Source organism: Leucopleurus acutus (genome assembly GCF_964270905.1).
Source record: "Leucopleurus acutus genome assembly, chromosome: 3".
In the NCBI taxonomy this organism is placed as follows: domain Eukaryota; kingdom Metazoa; phylum Chordata; class Mammalia; order Artiodactyla; family Delphinidae; genus Leucopleurus; species Leucopleurus acutus.
In genome coordinates this window covers 28,267,154-28,284,276 of record NC_139145.1, presented here as the reverse complement: position 1 = coordinate 28,284,276, position 17,123 = coordinate 28,267,154, and the positions used below count along the sequence as shown (strand labels likewise).

General features: G+C 41.7%; 1 protein-coding gene across 1 annotated transcript in view; it reads left to right on the top strand.

Moving 5' to 3' along the window:
- The first annotated feature begins 221 nt into the window (after positions 1-221).
- The window catches only part of CREBRF (CREB3 regulatory factor), a 61,871-nt gene continuing 44,969 nt past the window's right edge, over positions 222-17,123 (top strand). The window contains exon 1 of the mRNA XM_082836399.1: positions 222-314. The gene's annotated coding sequence lies outside the window, so the exon portion shown is untranslated. The remainder of the gene's footprint in view (positions 315-17,123) is intronic.

The following is a 17,123-nucleotide window of genomic DNA, read 5'->3' as shown; positions in this document are numbered from 1 at the left end:
GAGCCCCCGCTCCGCCCCCTCTTTCTGCTTTTTCCCGGCCACCCGCCCCTCCCGCGTCATGTGATAGGGGTGCTTCACCGGGCCGATCTCCTGATTGGCCGGGCTGCAGGACGCCTCGCGATTGGCCCGAGGCCGGCGGGCCCCCGCCTCCCTCCTCCTCCTCGCCGCGGCCCACGTGAGGGGGGCGAGTCACGCGATTTCCGGGAACCCGTCAGGAAGGACATAAACAAAACAAACCCGAGGAAGCATGGAGAGGGGCCGCGGCCCCTGCAGCGGAACCGGACCCAGCCCCTGAGCCGCCCCCACTCCCACAGGTGAGCTCCGCTGCCCGCCACCCGGAGCCCGCAGGGGCCAGGACTAGGGGACGAGCCGGGCGGGGGGCGGAGGAGGGCCGCTGGCCTAGGAGGTGGCAGCGCCGGGGCTTTGCGCTGGGCCGGCGCGGGGCGGGGGCCAGGACCAGGGCAGAGTCTGGGGGCGCGCGGGCCGCAGGCTGCCGCCTGCCGGTCACGGGGGTTCTGGCTCCCCTCCCCCACCCCCGGCCCGGGATGGTTATATAAAAGCGCGGGGCGGCGGTAGAGGGAGCTACGGGCGGGAGGCAGGCTAGGCCAGGGGTGGGCAGTGCCGGGCGTCCGCCCTGCCAGGCCGCCCGGCCCTTCACCGCTGCCTCGGAGCCCGGGGCCGTGGCTGCCGGCAACCGGCCTGTCAGAGAAGCGAGCGGGTGGGAGGGGCCGGGGAAGGGAGGGGAGGCGAGGCTGGCGGGGGAGGACGAGAGAGAGGGGCGTGTGAGGAAGGGCCGGGGCCACGAAGGTTGGAACCAGACTGACAGGAGACGAGGAGGCGCGGGCTGGGGGTTGGGGGGCTCCAGGCAGGGGTGTCTCGGGGGTGGCCGCTCCCCTTCCCGTCCCCGCCCCGGCGACTGGCGAGCGGGGGCCTCCCTCCCGGGATTTGTTTATATGTCTTCTCAAAGCAGCTTGAAGCGGCTTGGAGGCGGAGCTTTCTGCGCAGAGTGGCAGGTCTGCTGTCCAATGGAGCAGGCGGATGAAGGCTGCCAAGCCAATGAGAGTAGGGGAGGCGGTGCCTCGGACCCCCAAATGTTAGGCTGTGCCGGGGTGGGCCGGGTGGGGCGGCCATGTTAGATGGGAGGGGACCGGTGGTGGTGGGTCACTGAGAGGGGAGGAGACAGGGCAAAGGGCAAGGGAGCCGGGCCGGGGGCGTTTCGGGTGTCCGAAGGCGAGTCATATCGGACGATGAAGTAGCTCAGGGGAGCTTGACCCCGACCCACCGCTCTCCCCACCCGAGCAGAGGAGGCAGGGAAGTACCGAGGGCAGTCTAGCCGCCCCTTGGGGGTGGTTCCTGGGACTAGATGGAGCTCAGTCTCTGGATTCGCCCTCTTTCTCGGCCTTACGCTTCCTGACAAACCCGGCCGCCAAACCCTGTAATTGCCCTCCTTTAACCCAAGAAGGCAAACCTTTTTGCTGTTTCTGAGCGAGCTTGAGCCTTAAGAAGGTACTTGGATAACTAGCGGTCTAAATTTCTGCACCAGGCCTCAGATAGAAGCAGTGAGGAGGAAGTTATGTTTTTCTGGATTTTGCACAGAGGAAGCCAGGACTAGAAAAGCCGAGAAAAGTTAAGGGCTGGGCGGGGTCTCCGTTTTTTCGTCAGGATACCTTCTAAAGATCAGGCCCCTCGTGTTTGCCCTAGCTTAGTAGTAATTTGCCCCTCCTGCTTACATAAATTAGTAGCTAACTTAAATTAGCTTCGTGAGAAAACTGAGCCATGAGAAAATTATTTAGGTTTGAAGGTTCTTTAAGACTCTGTCTTGCGAATACCCTGCAGGTGAGAAATAGGATCAAGAGCTGACTTATTTCTTTTTAAAAAAGCAGAAAATAAGATTTCTTTGTAAATCTTGTGATTTGTGGTAAACTGTTTGTCACTTGGTTGTACTTCTAAATATTTTTTTCCCCATTTTCTTGTAATCCACAATAGCTAGGAGAAACACCAAAGATGAAAGAGGAAATGGTATGAGTAATTAGAAAGTAACTTATTTTACTTTATTTGGTTCACGATTATTTTGGCATCTTGTCCGCCGTATTAGATGCTTAATTTAGTTTCATGTTAACATAACCTTACAATCTGTGACTGCAATGGTATTGTCAAGGGTACCAGGCTGTTGTTGCATCTTTGGTTAAACACTTATGGTTAGGAACGTGCCTTAGGTATATCGTGCAGGGGCTATTCAAGAGTTGACTGTTTTTATTTAGGAATTTGCATTATCTCCTATTCTGTTAATTGGAGAAAAATAATAATTGGTAAATAAATGATTTATCGATTTCTGTATTAATTTGATATGATTGACTCACAGTTCTGTTAAGAATGATATATGAAAATATATGATCCCTGATTATTTGATAGACTTCAGCTATTAAATATAATTTTTATGACAAATAAAAATATTACCTTATTTTTTCTCTTATTCTAAGAATGGTAAATAGGTCCAACAGGACTTATTTGGATGTAATTCTTTTATATGATTGATAAAGCATCTTTGGAATTTTTAGACTAGTAAGCATAGAAGAGGCTAAATATATCCAAAAGAAGAGATTTGGGATCCTCCACTTACTATCCCATTTTCTGTCTGTCATGACAGGGGGAAACAAGCTTTTACAAAAACTATGTCTCATCTGGTTTACTAGTTTAACATGTGTGGGTTCTTGGATGCCAGTGTAAGGAATAAAGGAATAATTATGGCTCCTTGTGGTGGTGAACTAAATACAAGTGACAATGAAAATACAGTGAGTTTGCATATTGATTCTATTAATGTAGCACAGTTTTAAAAGATTAAGAGAACTAAATTCCCTGTTCGCTTTTAAAGTTTAGTTTTTAGTCAAGATTGACAACTACGAGACTTTCAGTGATTCAGCAGAGGTTTGTTTCCATGTGGGTTTGTACTTGGATGTTTTGGGGATGAATCCTCTTTCACCGTATTCAGTAGTTTGTCTTTCAGAGTAGATAAACTCTTAGACTGGACATAAATTTGTCAGATCATTGGTGCTAATGATTCTAAGATAGTGTAACCTGTACAGACTTCCTGTACAGGGTCAAGTAGTAAATATTTAGGCTTTGTGGACCATGTAGTGTCTGTAACAGCTACTGAGGTCTGCAAATTGTAGCATGAAAACAGCCATAGACAATATGTTTGGGGCTATAACCCAGTAAAACTTTATTTATAAGAACAGGCTGTATTTGAAGGCTGTAATTTGTTTGTCAACCCATGTTCCAAGACATCAGTCTCTGGGTTTTAAGTACTTAGATGTTAACTTATTGCAGCATATATAAACGTGAACTTCGAGTAATATTTGAGCACTTGCAGAATGTACATATCTCCTGCCTTGAAGAATTTTTAGAGTAAGAGCACATGGCAACATTGTATTCTATATTTTTATTTTATTTGCAAATAGGTGTTTTCCTGAAAAACCATTTAAAGCAAATGTTGGACTATTAAGTCCTATTTACTTTAGAGATGCATTGTGATTGAAAAAAAATTTGGCTTTAAGATGTCTCTAAGAACCTCAGTATATTCAAGGGTATGGTCCTGTTGAGGTTTAAAAGTGCATTTAACACATCATTCGTAACAAAACTGTACAGCTGTTTGAAGAGAGGTTGGTCAAGTGAATAGATAACACACTTAGCTCTTATTTATATATTTTATATATATATATGTGTGTGTATATATATATATATATATATATACACACACATACAGTTAATTTGGAAGCCACATTGATTGTGTTGTTGCCTGAGATGTTTCTAGAATTACCTAAATAAGGTGGAGTGCTTTTTCAAAGAAGACCCCCAAAATTTTTAGGTTGCCGCCACTCCCCTTCCTTGGAAAATGTCAGGTGGTGCTAAGTGCCCAATGAAGCAGAGATGCCGTAACTAAAAATATTACACAGGCAAATACTTTTTCATGTGTAGTTTTTTGTTTTGTTTTTATGTAATATTTCACCAGTCTTGTTGATTTGAACTGGATTTCAAGCATGAGCATGAAAGTTCAGGAAAGAGAATACATTGACCTCTTAAAGCTGAAAAGCATCATGTGGCGTTCAATCTTGTTTCTAGTTCTAGTTAACCTATGTTTGCCTGGGTGACTATGAGTAATTCAATTTATTAATTTGTTAATAGTGGGGATGTTTTTCTATCTCACAGAGGGGTATTGGGAAATTGTTAGTTATTGTGTTCTCAAACTCTTGTACTTTGAATATGCTAATGCTTCAGACCGCTTGAAACCACATCCCAAATCTGGATTCAATTTTCTTTCTCTTAGTGATTGCCTCTCAGTTTCTCTTTATTAGGACTTTCCCCACCCTACAGCATTTCTCTACCCACTTAACAGCGAGCAACTTGAGGTCAGAGTCTGCCTCTTATTTCTATATCTCCAGTGCCTCACACCTTTTAGTGCTTCTGAACTACTTAAATAAATGAGTGAATCGCTAAAAACTGCTTATCTGGAAGGCAGTGAAGTCAGTCTGCTATTAGTAGAGATGTTGGGCTTTCTGAGTTGGAAGGGAGTAATTAATCACCATCTTCTCATACAAAAAGTCTTCATGTTAAAATTGACCCTTTCTTGTAAGGAAGTTTATAGAGAAGCTATTTCGATGATGTCTAAAAACCCCTTGAATTCTTTTGTTAATTTTTTTCAGGTACATTCCGTTAGTTAGACTCATTGAATATTCCTTCCAGGTGAGCACACTCCCAAAAAACAACAACAAAAAGACCTTGTGCTTTGTCCTTGGATTTGTCATTAGCTCTTGGCACACTTGGTCTTTGGGTGTTTGGCAAATGTGAGTGAAACCTCTTATTTCTTAGCTGTTTGGGATAATTATTCATCTATGTAGCAGGGTCCCTCTGGGGGAGAAGCACTGTAAAATCATTCTGGCTAATAAGTCTGATTTACCCCAATGGGGAAGGCTAGATGTGGAGGGAGTTTGATGCAGGGGACTGCAGTGGTACTTTGTGACTGCAATCCCATTCCATTGCCAGCCAAGCCTTGTATGCCTTTTCGTGACAGTATGCCTTTTTTTTTTTTTTTTACAACTTAGAATTTTTATTAAAACAATCATTTAAATTACAACAATCCCCCAGAATAGAAAATAGCCTTCCCTGGTCTGGCCCTGACAGGAGGCCCCATAGTTAGAAGGGTGGTTTGACATCTTTGAAAATGGATGGATGGAACTTCCCTGGAAGCCCAGAGGAGCCAGCCTGGCCCCAGGGCAGCTGGGAGAGGCCATCTCCCCGCCAAGGCCACCCCCTCCAGGGGCCTCCAGGCCCCAGCCCTGTCAGCGGGGGAAGCTTAGTCATTGTCGCAGGTTGTCAGTCTCAGGACTTGCGGTTTTGATTTGAAAGAGAAAAGAGAGGGAGAGAGAAAATGGTACTTTGTGACTGCAATCCCATTCCATTGCCAGCCAAGCCTTGTGTGCCTCTTCATGACAGTATACCTTTTCAATGCCAGTTCATGACATTCCTTCCAAAAATCTATATTGGAACTCTCCTGCCCCAACAGCTTTCTAAACTACTCATCTCTCCACTAATTCCCAGCAACTCTGATCATCCTGTCATTCTGTCCTTTTAACGCCAAAACCACTTTTACATTTTTTGTTACAAAGTCATGTTTCCACTCATTTATCTTTGGGTATTATTGATGTTGACAAGTTTCTGACGAAAGCGTCATGAGCTTGCTGATTTTTTGTCCTTCTTCAGTTTTCTTCAGATTCTTTGTTGACACTTATTTTCTTCCGGATAATGTTTTGTCTTGGCGAATTTAAGCTGCCCCTTTTGTTTTGTAGAGGAAGTTCCTTTGACTGTTACACACCATTCCTGATACAATTTGCCTTCTTCCCTATTATATGTTTGCCATTCACCAAGAAATTTAAAGCATTATGAAAACAAAACTTAAAATGTCCTTGATGTTATAGGGAGAAACAAGGGGCAGGGTGGATATACTCTTGTTTGAAAGATTCACTGTACCCTTTTTTTTTTTTTCCTGGCCTCACTGCTCAGCTTGCAGTATCTTAGTTCCCCAACCAAGGATTGAACCTGGACCCTTGGCAGTGAAAGCACTGAGTCCTAACCACTGGACTGCCAGGGAATTCCCTCACTGTACCCTTTAAACAGCAAGGCTTCAAACATCCTACTTGTGTTGTAAAAGATGAGGTAGACTTTACAGCTTTTTGAACTGTTTTTAGTAAGAGTTTACATCCTTACTACTGAATCATCTGCTGGAGTTGCCCATTGATGAGTAGAGGAGACAGACATTGCAGTTCAACATTATAGTATTTAGAACAACATGTCCTGAGAATATGGAAGATGGGCTACTAACTCTGCCTGGGCAAGTTGGAGAAGCTTCCCAGAAAAGACGGCATTTGAACTGGGTTTGAAGACTAGTGAAGGAAGTCAGGGAAGTCTAAAAGGTGTACAAGATGTGTAGGGTGGGGTTGGGTATGAGAAGGCCTCAACTAAGGCAGAGGTGGAGATGGAAGAAGAAGGGACTACTTTGTGAGATTTAGGAGGAAAGAACATTTTTGCTTTCCCTTGTCCTTTAATTCTCTTGGGCCTGCTTTGCACTCAGGTCTCTGTAGCTCTGACTTTGGTCTCTTTCCCCCTAGTTTTTAGTTTTTCTTTAGCCCCTCATCAAGGTCTGACACGCCTCCCTTCTTCTGTCTTCTCATCTGTGGTCACCAGGTACCTTTGATTCTGACCCAGTGTGTCCCTTACCTTTACTTCATCTCCTTGCCGCCATCCCTTCCTTTACTCTCTTTAGGTTTCCTTTCCCTTTTTTGAGTCTGACTTTTCATTTTGCTCTATTTAAAAAGAAAACAAAAATTCTTTCACATTACTGTTTATTTTGCATATGAACAGCAATATATGTCTGAGTTGATTCCCTCTTGCGAAATCTTGTGAAATCAACTTGTCTTTGATACCTATCTAGGTACTAATTATCCATCTCTATGAATTTCCTTTTTCGAAGCATTTTTCTTTGTATTCAGAGTTGTCACTTCTCATAGGCTACAGTGCAGAATATTACTAGTTATATCTTGTGTTTTTTACTTCTTATGTGCCTTAAACTTGTTCTGTGATGAGACCCAATTCAAATCTCACCTTGCCTGAAACTTTCCCAGGTAGAGATGGCAGTACTCTTCTCTCTAGTTTTATAGCCTTTTCTGAACACCTCTTTTTAGAACTAGCTTTATTGAGGTATAATTTACATAAATTCACACAATTTTTAGTTTTGACAAATGTATGCAATTGTTTAACCTCCTCTGCAGTCATTATATAGAACGTTTCCATCACCACAAAAAGTTCCCTCGTGCTCCCCTTCACCCCGGCCCCAATTACTGATTTACTTTCTATCACTGTAGTTTTTTCTTTTCCGGAATTTCATATAAATGCAATCATAGAATGTGTTGTCTTTCGAGTCTGACTGCTTTTACTTAACATAATGCTTTTGAGATTCATGTTGTTTCAAGTTATCAATTGAGTACTTGTTATTATACGGATATACCACGATTTGTCTGTCCATTTACCAATTGGTGAATATTTGGGTTGCTTCCAGATTTTGGGCTACTGTGAATTAAGCTGCAGTAGACATTCATGTACAGTTCTTTTAAATACCTGTTTTCACATTCCCTTTCATTTTGGAGGTCGAGTTGCAAAATGGTTAAGAATGAAAGTCCTGGAGTTACCTGTGTTCCCAAACAAGCTTTTTGCTAATTCTGTGGTTTGGAGAATCTTTTTTTCTTTTTTTTTTTGCGGTACGCGGGCCTCTCACTGTTGTGGCCTCTCCCGTTGTGGAGCACAGGCTCCGGACGCGCAGGCTCAGTGGCCGTGGCTCACGGGCCCAGCCGCTCCGCGGCATGTGGGATCTTCCCGGACCGGGGCACGAACCCGTGTCCCCTGCATCGGCAGGCGGACTCTCAATCACTGCGCCACCAGGGAAGCCCTTGAGAATCTTTAAGATTCCCTACTTGTAAAATGGGCCTGGTTGGAGATTGGAGCAAGCTGGAAAGCACAGGCCCGTTTCAAGCGATAACTCTCACTTCAATTCAAGTGATCTTCCTGAGAATATGTACCCAATGTTGTCAGGTCTGATATTTCTCCCCCAAGGGAGTGGCATTTGATAACAGGATACAGAAATTTTATATGAAATTTCCAACTTAAGTGCTGGCAGTTAAAATTTAATTTTTTCAAAACACTAATGTGTGGGCTGAACAAAACTCATATGTAGGCATTGATTTGTGGCTGCAATCCAGTTTGAGATCTTTGCTTTAAATCTTCAGTTTTTTGGGAATTCCCTGGCGGTCCAGTGGTTAGGACTCGGTGCTTTCACTGCTGGGGCCAAGGTTCAATCCCTGGTTGGGGAACTAAAATCCTGCAAGCCGTGCAACATGGCCAAAAAAACAAAGCCTTCAGTTTTTTGTCTCTTGTTTTAAAATGTACATACTCTTGGTAGAGTGAACTTATTAGGACCTTGTTACATTTGTTTTATAGCTTAGAATAATAACTTGCTGATTTTCTATCTCCCAGGTTAAAAACTAATGAATTACTGTAAATGAATTTTATTCTGTTTTCTGATTGTAGGGGGATATAAGAATTATGAGTGTCTAATGGAAGGGTGGGACCAGATTCTTTTTACTCTTTGTATTTCTCTTCTGAGAGCTGCTGATTCTATTCAAAGCTATGTTTTCCCAGCAATTGGGATAGTCTGCCTCCTTTGATTTATTCTGAACCCTGTTGAGACAAGTATAGTATAGATTAAACTGTGTGTTTGTATGTGTGTGTGTTCGTTAGAAACTGTGTAAGGTATTACGAGTACAAAGATAAATTTTGTATAAATCCATTCCCTCGAGTTGCTCAGCTTCTTTGGTGAAGCCAGTATAAATACTATAAAAAAGATAAATTGTATGTAATTTTTTGAACAATAAGAGCAGTAATTTCTCTGAAGAAGCCTTTCCCCTTGTAATTTATCCACCAGTTCTTTACTGTGTGTAGAGATGACTAGTTTGCAACTTTATGAATTACTTTGTGACTCCAAAGATTCTTTTGCTGATTAAACCAGCATGTTGAACATTTCACCCTCATAAAGCTGGAGCGAGGGTGTTAAATGACCTGTGTTGCCTGCATATCCTTTATTCACCCTAGTTCCAGGCAGTTGGGTTTTTGTGATAATTAAGTGTGGAATTCAGACAATCTAGGATTCTGAATTGAGTTTAGGTTTATACATTCAATAGCAGCCACATCCCAGGAACATCTTACACTGACGAAGGAATCAGGAAACAAAAAATAGCCACCATTTATTGTCTGTTTTGTGCCAGGGCTAGATTCCTTACATATTATCATGAATCACAATATCCCTGCAAAGTAAGAGGGGGAATTCTTGTATTTACAAATAAAAGAAGGCAAGTAAGAATCTGGAATGAAATTCCAAATACCCAATTTTAAAGCAGAACATTTTATCTTGAATCTAGAGTTTGTTTCTCAAAGAGCAGGTCTTTAGGAGTATTGGAGCCAAAGAGGCAGCCAGCCTTTCTCAGTTTTGAAAGAAATGATTGCAAAACTGTATTCACAACCTCTTTGTAGCCCTGCGCCACAACCTCTGTACCTCTATAGTCCTGAGCTGGTGGTTTATATAGCCCATTTCACACTAGGAAGGAATTCGAAGGGAATTTCAAAATTGTCTCTAGTATACATTCATGCTACTTGTGAAAAGCATCAACTCTGAGAAGGGAGGGAGGAGACAATAAATTTTGAGGAAGAGTCCAGATCCCTGATAACAAGAGCACTGAAGTTGTTAGGGTATGTCCCCAGTGTCCTCTATGATGGATGTTTCCCTGCAATCTTGCTGGACGGCTCAGGTGTGATCTCTCGTGCACCACTGTTTTTATGCTGCTACCTTTAATTGTACTGTTCCCTTTTTACATCTTGTAGATTTTTGCAGAACAGCTCAGAAAACGAAATGATTCTTTAAAACTCCAATGTTTAACCTGGATAAAGTACTTTGTCTTAGTTAAAAATGTGTGTGTATGAGAGAGAGAGAGAGAGAGAGAGAGCGTGCATGCGAAAGATAGAGAGTATAGTACAACATTTATTAGTCCAGGGGCTTCCCTGGCAGTCCAGTGGTTAAGACTCTGTGCTCCCAATGCAGGGGACAGGGTTTGATCCTTGGTCAGGGAGCTAAGATCCTGCATGCTGCATGGCGTGGCCAAATAAAATAAAATTAAAATTAAAAAAAGAACATGTATTAGTCCAGTGCCTGGATTCAGTTGGTTTAAATAAGTTTTAATCCTCCTCTTTTCCTCTACCCTGTCCTCCGTAGACAAAAATTATTTCAGGTCTTTAAAACTGACTGAAATTCAAACACTACTGTTCCTGGAAATTTAAAAGAAAATTCAGGAGTACAGTGTTAAATATTTTTACTATACAATACTACAGTGGTTCAAGACTCAAATGAACAAGCTTGTACAAGATACTTTGGAGCATTTAAAAGAGACTTAATAAATATATACTGAATGACTGACTTCTTTGTAATGTACTCTTTCTACATGAAGAACGTCGCACCTCTTGACTCCTTATCCAGAATGACCTGTGGTCTTAGGAGATTTCCTGTTTGCTGTCAGTCAGCTCTTGTCTGCATGCCTGTGCTGGGCATAGCATTGCTTTTGGCACTGTGGTGAAACAGACATGAGATGTAATGGTCATTCTCAAAAATTTTACAATCTCTGGTAGAAGAGGCAAGGGGTTGGGGAGGAGAAAGAGGAAAAACGTTATGGGCAAAGGCATGAAAAGCTGGAGTCTCACTGCTGGACATCCTTAGTGGAGTGAAGTGGGATTGTAAGTACTTCAAGGATTTGGGGGAAAACTGTAAGACCAAACTAATACTAATGTTATATTTATCAAAGAGTAGTGGAAGATGGGGTTGGAAAGATAGTTTTCTTGTGTCTGAGTATTTTGAATATTATCCAAGAGATAACGGGAGTTGCTAAAAACTTATGAGCACAGTGCTAATATGATGTGGTAGTTTAGGGAAAATAATTTTATAACGGGGCATAAGAACTGGAGAGAGGGAGAGGCTGAAAGCAAGAAGACATGCAGGGCAAATATTGGGATGGTAAATAGAAAATGATGAGGTCCAAGCAAGGGTTGAGAAGGTGGGAAAGGCAAAGTCAGACAGGTACATGCATGCTCTGTGCAAGGTAAGTCGTCAGTGTATTTTTGATAAACGACACTGACGTGATTTAATAACAAAGCAAGTGGGGAGGAGGAAAGAAAGAGTCAAGGCTGAGATCAGTGTTACATGCCTGGATGTCTGAGAGTGATGATACTATTGGCAGAATAGGAATGTTTGGGTGGGGAGGTGGCATGTTGTGTCCGAGGTCATGGGATGCGGGTGATCCAGGGAAATACCTGGATCTCAGATGGTAGGGATGGTGCACTGGTGTGTTTAGGATGAAGAGGTAGATTCGAGAGTTCTCTAGAGATGACTTTTGAGGCACTGAGAGTAGAGATGGTCTTTGTGATGATAGGTTTGCACAGAGGCATCCATTTACTGGCTGACCTTGGACAACTCTTGTCCTTGCTGAACTTTTTAAATTCATGTACAAGTGGTTAGACAGAGGGTGGGGGGTGCTAATACTAACCCTAATTACTTCACTAGGTTTTGTTAAATGACAAGGTATAGCAGTGTTTCTGTAATCTGTAAACAGTTACATCAAATATAAACTGAATATTTGTTGCCAGGAGTAATCAAAGGTGGCTGGGGTTAGAAATGCATTCTTTGGTTCTATCTAAAACTGTCTCATGCTCTTATTCTTGTGCTTTGAACAACTTAATTGGCAGGTATCAAGGCTGCAGAAAGACCCTACTAGTATCTTAACCGTCAGTAGGTTTCAGAAATAAAAACTCTTCCCATTCACCTCATGCTGATCTAGAAACCTGCTTTAATGATCTTTCTTATTGGTTCCCAAAGTGGTTTAAATAAGCTCTAGTGTGTTGTCTCTGTAGCCCAAAGATTAACGTTGTGCCAAAGCCTTTGGAAAAGAATTGAATAAAATTCTGAGAGGGCTTGTGTCTGTCTAAGACAGCATTCCAAGGAGAGATCACTTTTGAGATTTAGTATATTTTCTTAGCTCCTCAGGATCCTCAGGAAAATGTGCTTTTAATTATTTAATTAAGATATTGTGGCCAACCTAATTTACCCCCTTATTTTTTAAATTCTGAGTGTGAGGATAAAAGGAGACTATTGGGTTGACCCAGGGATAAAGAGTTCACAAGGTGTTATGGCAGAAGGATCCATATCCCGATTGTATTAACATCTAATTAGGATAACCATCTACACTGAAATTTACTTACTTGTTTTTCAGATTTTGGAGTCTAGAGAACTGCTGTTGAAGGGCAGAGAGTAGCAATTTCTCTGCAGTCATGTTCACAGGATTTATATTACATGATGAAGGGAGAACGCAGCCCCCGCCTTTTCTCCAATGCGTTCCTTGCATAGTCAGCCTCTTCCTCCTCAGTGGTTTGGAGATTTGGGGATCTCTGATTTCTACTGTACCATGAAATAGGTAGTGGCTTGATTTAGTAAGCATCTGAAGGTTTGTTTTGTTCAACTCTTGCTAAGTAGTTTTCAGAAAGCAAGGAATTGTTGAGTGGGACATTTGAAGTGTAACAGTTTGGATGGAGTGTGTGGGGGTCCTTCCTCCTTCCCTCCCCCTCTTCCCTTTCTTTCATCTTGGGGATTAAATCTCAGGAGGAATGACTGATTTAAATTAGGGGTCAGGACAATTACCACCTACAGAGAGAGAACCCAAGAACTCTGCCACCTGAAAGAAATGATGAACATGAACTAGCAGAGTTTAGGAAAGATCAAAATAAACCGTGGTATATAACAGTATAAATGTGTTGGCCTGTTTTACCACAGACTTTTTTTTTTTTTTTTTTAATTTCCTTGTGGTGAATTCCTTGGTGGTCCAGTGGTTAGGACTCCGTGCTTCCACTGCAGGGGGCACGGGTTCGATTCCTGGTTAGGGAACAAAAACAAAGATCCTGCAAGCCATGCACGGCGTAGCCAAAAAAAAAAAAAAAACAATAATAATAATAAAAATTTTTCTTGTGGTAAAATAAACATAAAATTTGCCATTTAAACCATATTGTGTACAATTCAGTGGCATTAAGTGCATTGACAGTTTTGTATAACCATCACCACTGTTCTGAAATATCCAGAATATTTTCATCACCCCAAACAGAAACTGTACTCTCCCAGCCTCTGGTAACCTCTCTTCTCTTTCTGTCTCCATGAATTTGCCTATTCTGGTACTTCATATAAGTGGAATCGTATATTATTTGTCTTTTCTATCTGATTTATTTCATTTAGCATAATGTTTTCAAGGTTCATCCATGTTGTAGCATGTATCAGAATTTCATTCCTTTTTATTACTGGATAATGTTCCAATGTGTGTATATACCACATTTTGTTTATCTTTTCATCTGTCAATGACCACTAGGGTTGTTTCCACCTTTTGGCTATTGGAAATAATGCTGCTCTGAACATGGGTGTACACGTATCTGTTTGAATTCCTGCTTTCGATTCCTTTGGGTATTTATCCAGAAGTGGAATTGCTAGATCATATAGTAATTCTATGTTTAACTTTTTGAGGGACTGCTAAACTGTTTCTCAGCTGTATTGTTTTACATTCCCACCAGCAATGCACAAGTTTTCTGATTTTTCCATATCCTCACCAACACTTGTTATTTTCTCTTATTTGGATGATAGCCATCCTGATGGGTATGTCAAAAAATTTTAACATCTACTCTGATGATTCAGAAGTGCTGCTTACTATTGTGAGGAACCAGTTCCCTCAAGATAGTAAAAGGGAGCAGTGGCCTAAGGCAGTGACATATAAAAGAGGAGCTGCAGGGATTCTAGCCATCATATGCAATATCTGCTTATTCATAGACATTTTTATTTATAAAGAGGTTTATATTTTTCTTGATGTCAACCTTTTTTTTTGTAAAATATGTGGACCCTTAGGGATCAGCTGAAACCCTCAGATTTGGAAGGGGCACAATTTAGGAGCCCTTGGGTATGTGTGAGCTGCCTGGGCCACACCAGTCAGCTCTTGGATTTGGCTTTTAAGGTTTGGATTAGTGTTGTGAGCAGTCCCGGGGATGAACCTTTGTAAGAAGTCCTTTGATCTTTCCTATTATTTTACTTGACCTTTTGCCTTGCCTAATGTACATAGTAAGCCTCAACATATTTTCAAACGGAGAACCAAAAAAACGTAGGGTAGGACCTGGTGGAAAGGGCTATGAAAAGAGATTGAAGCTGCGGCTCTCTTCAGGTGGTACCATTGCTGCTCATAAATAAATCATTTGCCCCATCTCATTGCTTTAGAGAGGTAGTTCTCTGTTACTGCAGTGTCTTCCTGCCCCTAGGAGCTGTTGTTGAATAGTTTTGAATGAGCCCAGGTACAGAAAATCTACTGGTAAATATTGTTTCTGATGGACCACAGTCTTCTCTCCCTTGAAAGGCTCACAAAACTGTATTGGGACTGGTGAGCCAGAGCTGTGAATAAGAAAGTAGTAACTAGGGGAATTAATTTAGCCTTTCCCCTAGCTGTCGTTGGTTTTTGTTTTTTCGGAATAACTACTAGTCCTTGAGGTCAGCTTGAGGGCAGGGTGGAGGATTTTTTGATCAAATAAGTTTGAGAAATGAGATCTGCTCTGTTCACCTATTGGGGGGTCTGTAATGCACATTAACACCTAGCATCTTGAAGTTTCCAAGAAATTCTGCATAAAGGCAGTATAAGTTTGGTTAACGTGGTGTTTTCCTAACCTCACAACCCTTTTGTTGAGTAACCATTTAACATTCCTAGGGACAAATATTCCTCAGGTCACACATTGGGAAATTAGATCATTAACTTTTTATGTACTTTAATATCAAAAACTTTGAATAAAATATGGATATTCTTGAGACCACAGAAGTGTGAAGCCATCCCCAAAAAGCATGTTGTTACACCTTCCTCCTCAGTGTCACTTGGCCATCTAAGTATTAATGTGCCTTTTGTATATGGCTCCCTGGTATAGGAGGTAGTTTGTTTTGTTTGCCTTTTTTAATAAATTTACTTTATTTATTTTTGGCTGCATTGGGTCTTCATTGCTGCACGCGGGCTTTCTCTGGTTGTGGTGAGCAGGGGCTACTCTTCATTGCAGTGAACGGGCTTCTCACTGCGGTGGCTTCTCTTGTTGCGGAGCACGGGCTCTAGGCGTGCGGGCTTCAGTAGTTGTGCCATGCGGGCTCTAGAGCGCAGGCTCATTAGCTGTGGCGCACGGGCTTAGTTGCTCCACGGCATGTGGGATCATCCCGGAACAGGGCTTGAACCTGTGTCCCCTGCATTGGCAGGCGGATTCTTAACCACTGCACCACCAGGGAAGCCCTAAGAGGTAGTTTTGAAGCAGTGTGTCATTATGGAAGATTCTGTGTAACGGTGTAACTGTAACGGTGTAACTGCTGTAGAAGTCCTTATTCTTCTTTTTCCCTTCCACTTTCGGGTGGGGAATTTTGCTCTTCTTGGTTGTTTCACAATAAATGTTTGGAACAGTACCAAGCATTTCTGGAAAATGGGTGCAAAATGTTGGGAATGAGCATAGTTGGTGTTGTGACCTTTAGTCATTAGTTTTAGAGACTGGGAGAGTTTATCACTGAAAAGAGGTTCTACTGCTTGGGGTAGAATTGGCCCTCCCCCATCCTGTTTGCTGCCACCTAAGAGACTAGGAGAAGCAACTAAGGACCTTTATCCCAGGAGAACAAGCTCAACCCTCTATATGGTGGATACCCTCTTTTTGGGAATTGGTGTCTTTAAAATATACAGCTTTGTTGTCAACAGCTGTCACAGATGTTGAGTTTTTAAGCTGGAATAGCTGTGGGAGAAAAGAATGTGTTGGCAAAATACACCTATTGATAATAATCACCTTTCAGATTTAGTTCATTGCTACATCCTAATTTAATATCTCATTCAATTCTCATAACACCTCTATTACATAGTTAAGGGATAATAACTGTAATTCCTCAGTCTGGGAGCTAAAGCATACATTTAACTAACTTGCTCTAATTCATAAGGCCGTTTAGTTTTTTTCTTTTTTTTTTATTGAAGTACAGTTAATCTACAGTGTTGTGTTAGTTTCAAGTGTACAGCAAAGTGATTCAGTTATACATGTATATGTAATATTCTTTTTCAGATTCTTTTCCCTTATAAGTTATTACAAGATATTGAGTATCGTTCCCTGTGCTATACAGTAGGTCCTTGTTGGTTATCTCCTTTATATACAATAGTGTATATGTTAATCCCAAACTCCTAATTCATCTCCCCCCACCCCCTGCTGTCCCCTTTCATGACCACAAGTTTGTTTTCTATGTCTGAGTTTATTTCTGTTTTGTAAATAAGTTCATTTGTGTCATTTTTTTAGATTCCACAAATAAGTGATTATTATATGGTATTTTTCTTTCTCTGTCTGACTTACTTCACTTAATATGATAATCTCTAGGTCCATCCATGATGCTGCAAGTGGCATTATTTCATTCTTTTTTATGGCTGAGTAATATTCCATTGTATGTATATATACCACATCTTTATCCATTCCTCTGTCAGTAGACATTTAGGTTGCCTTCATGTCTTGGCTACTGTAAATAGTGCTGCAGTGGACATTGGGGTGCATGTATCTTTTCAAATTAGAGTCTTCTCCAGATACATGCCCAGGAGTGGGATTGCTGGATCATATAGTAACTCTATTTTTAGTTTTTTAAGGAATCTCCATGCTGTTCTCCATAGTGGTTGCACCTATTTACACTCCCACCAACAGTGTAGGAGGGTTCCTTTTTCTCCACACCCTCTCCAGCATTTATTATTTGTAGACTTTTTAATGATAGTCATTCTGACTGGTGTGAGGAAATACCTTATTGTAGTTTATTTATTTATTTTTTCCTTATTGTAGTTTTGATACGCATTTCTCTAATAATCAGTGATATTGAGCATCTTTTCATGTGCCTCTTGGCCATTTGTCTGTCTTCTTTGGAG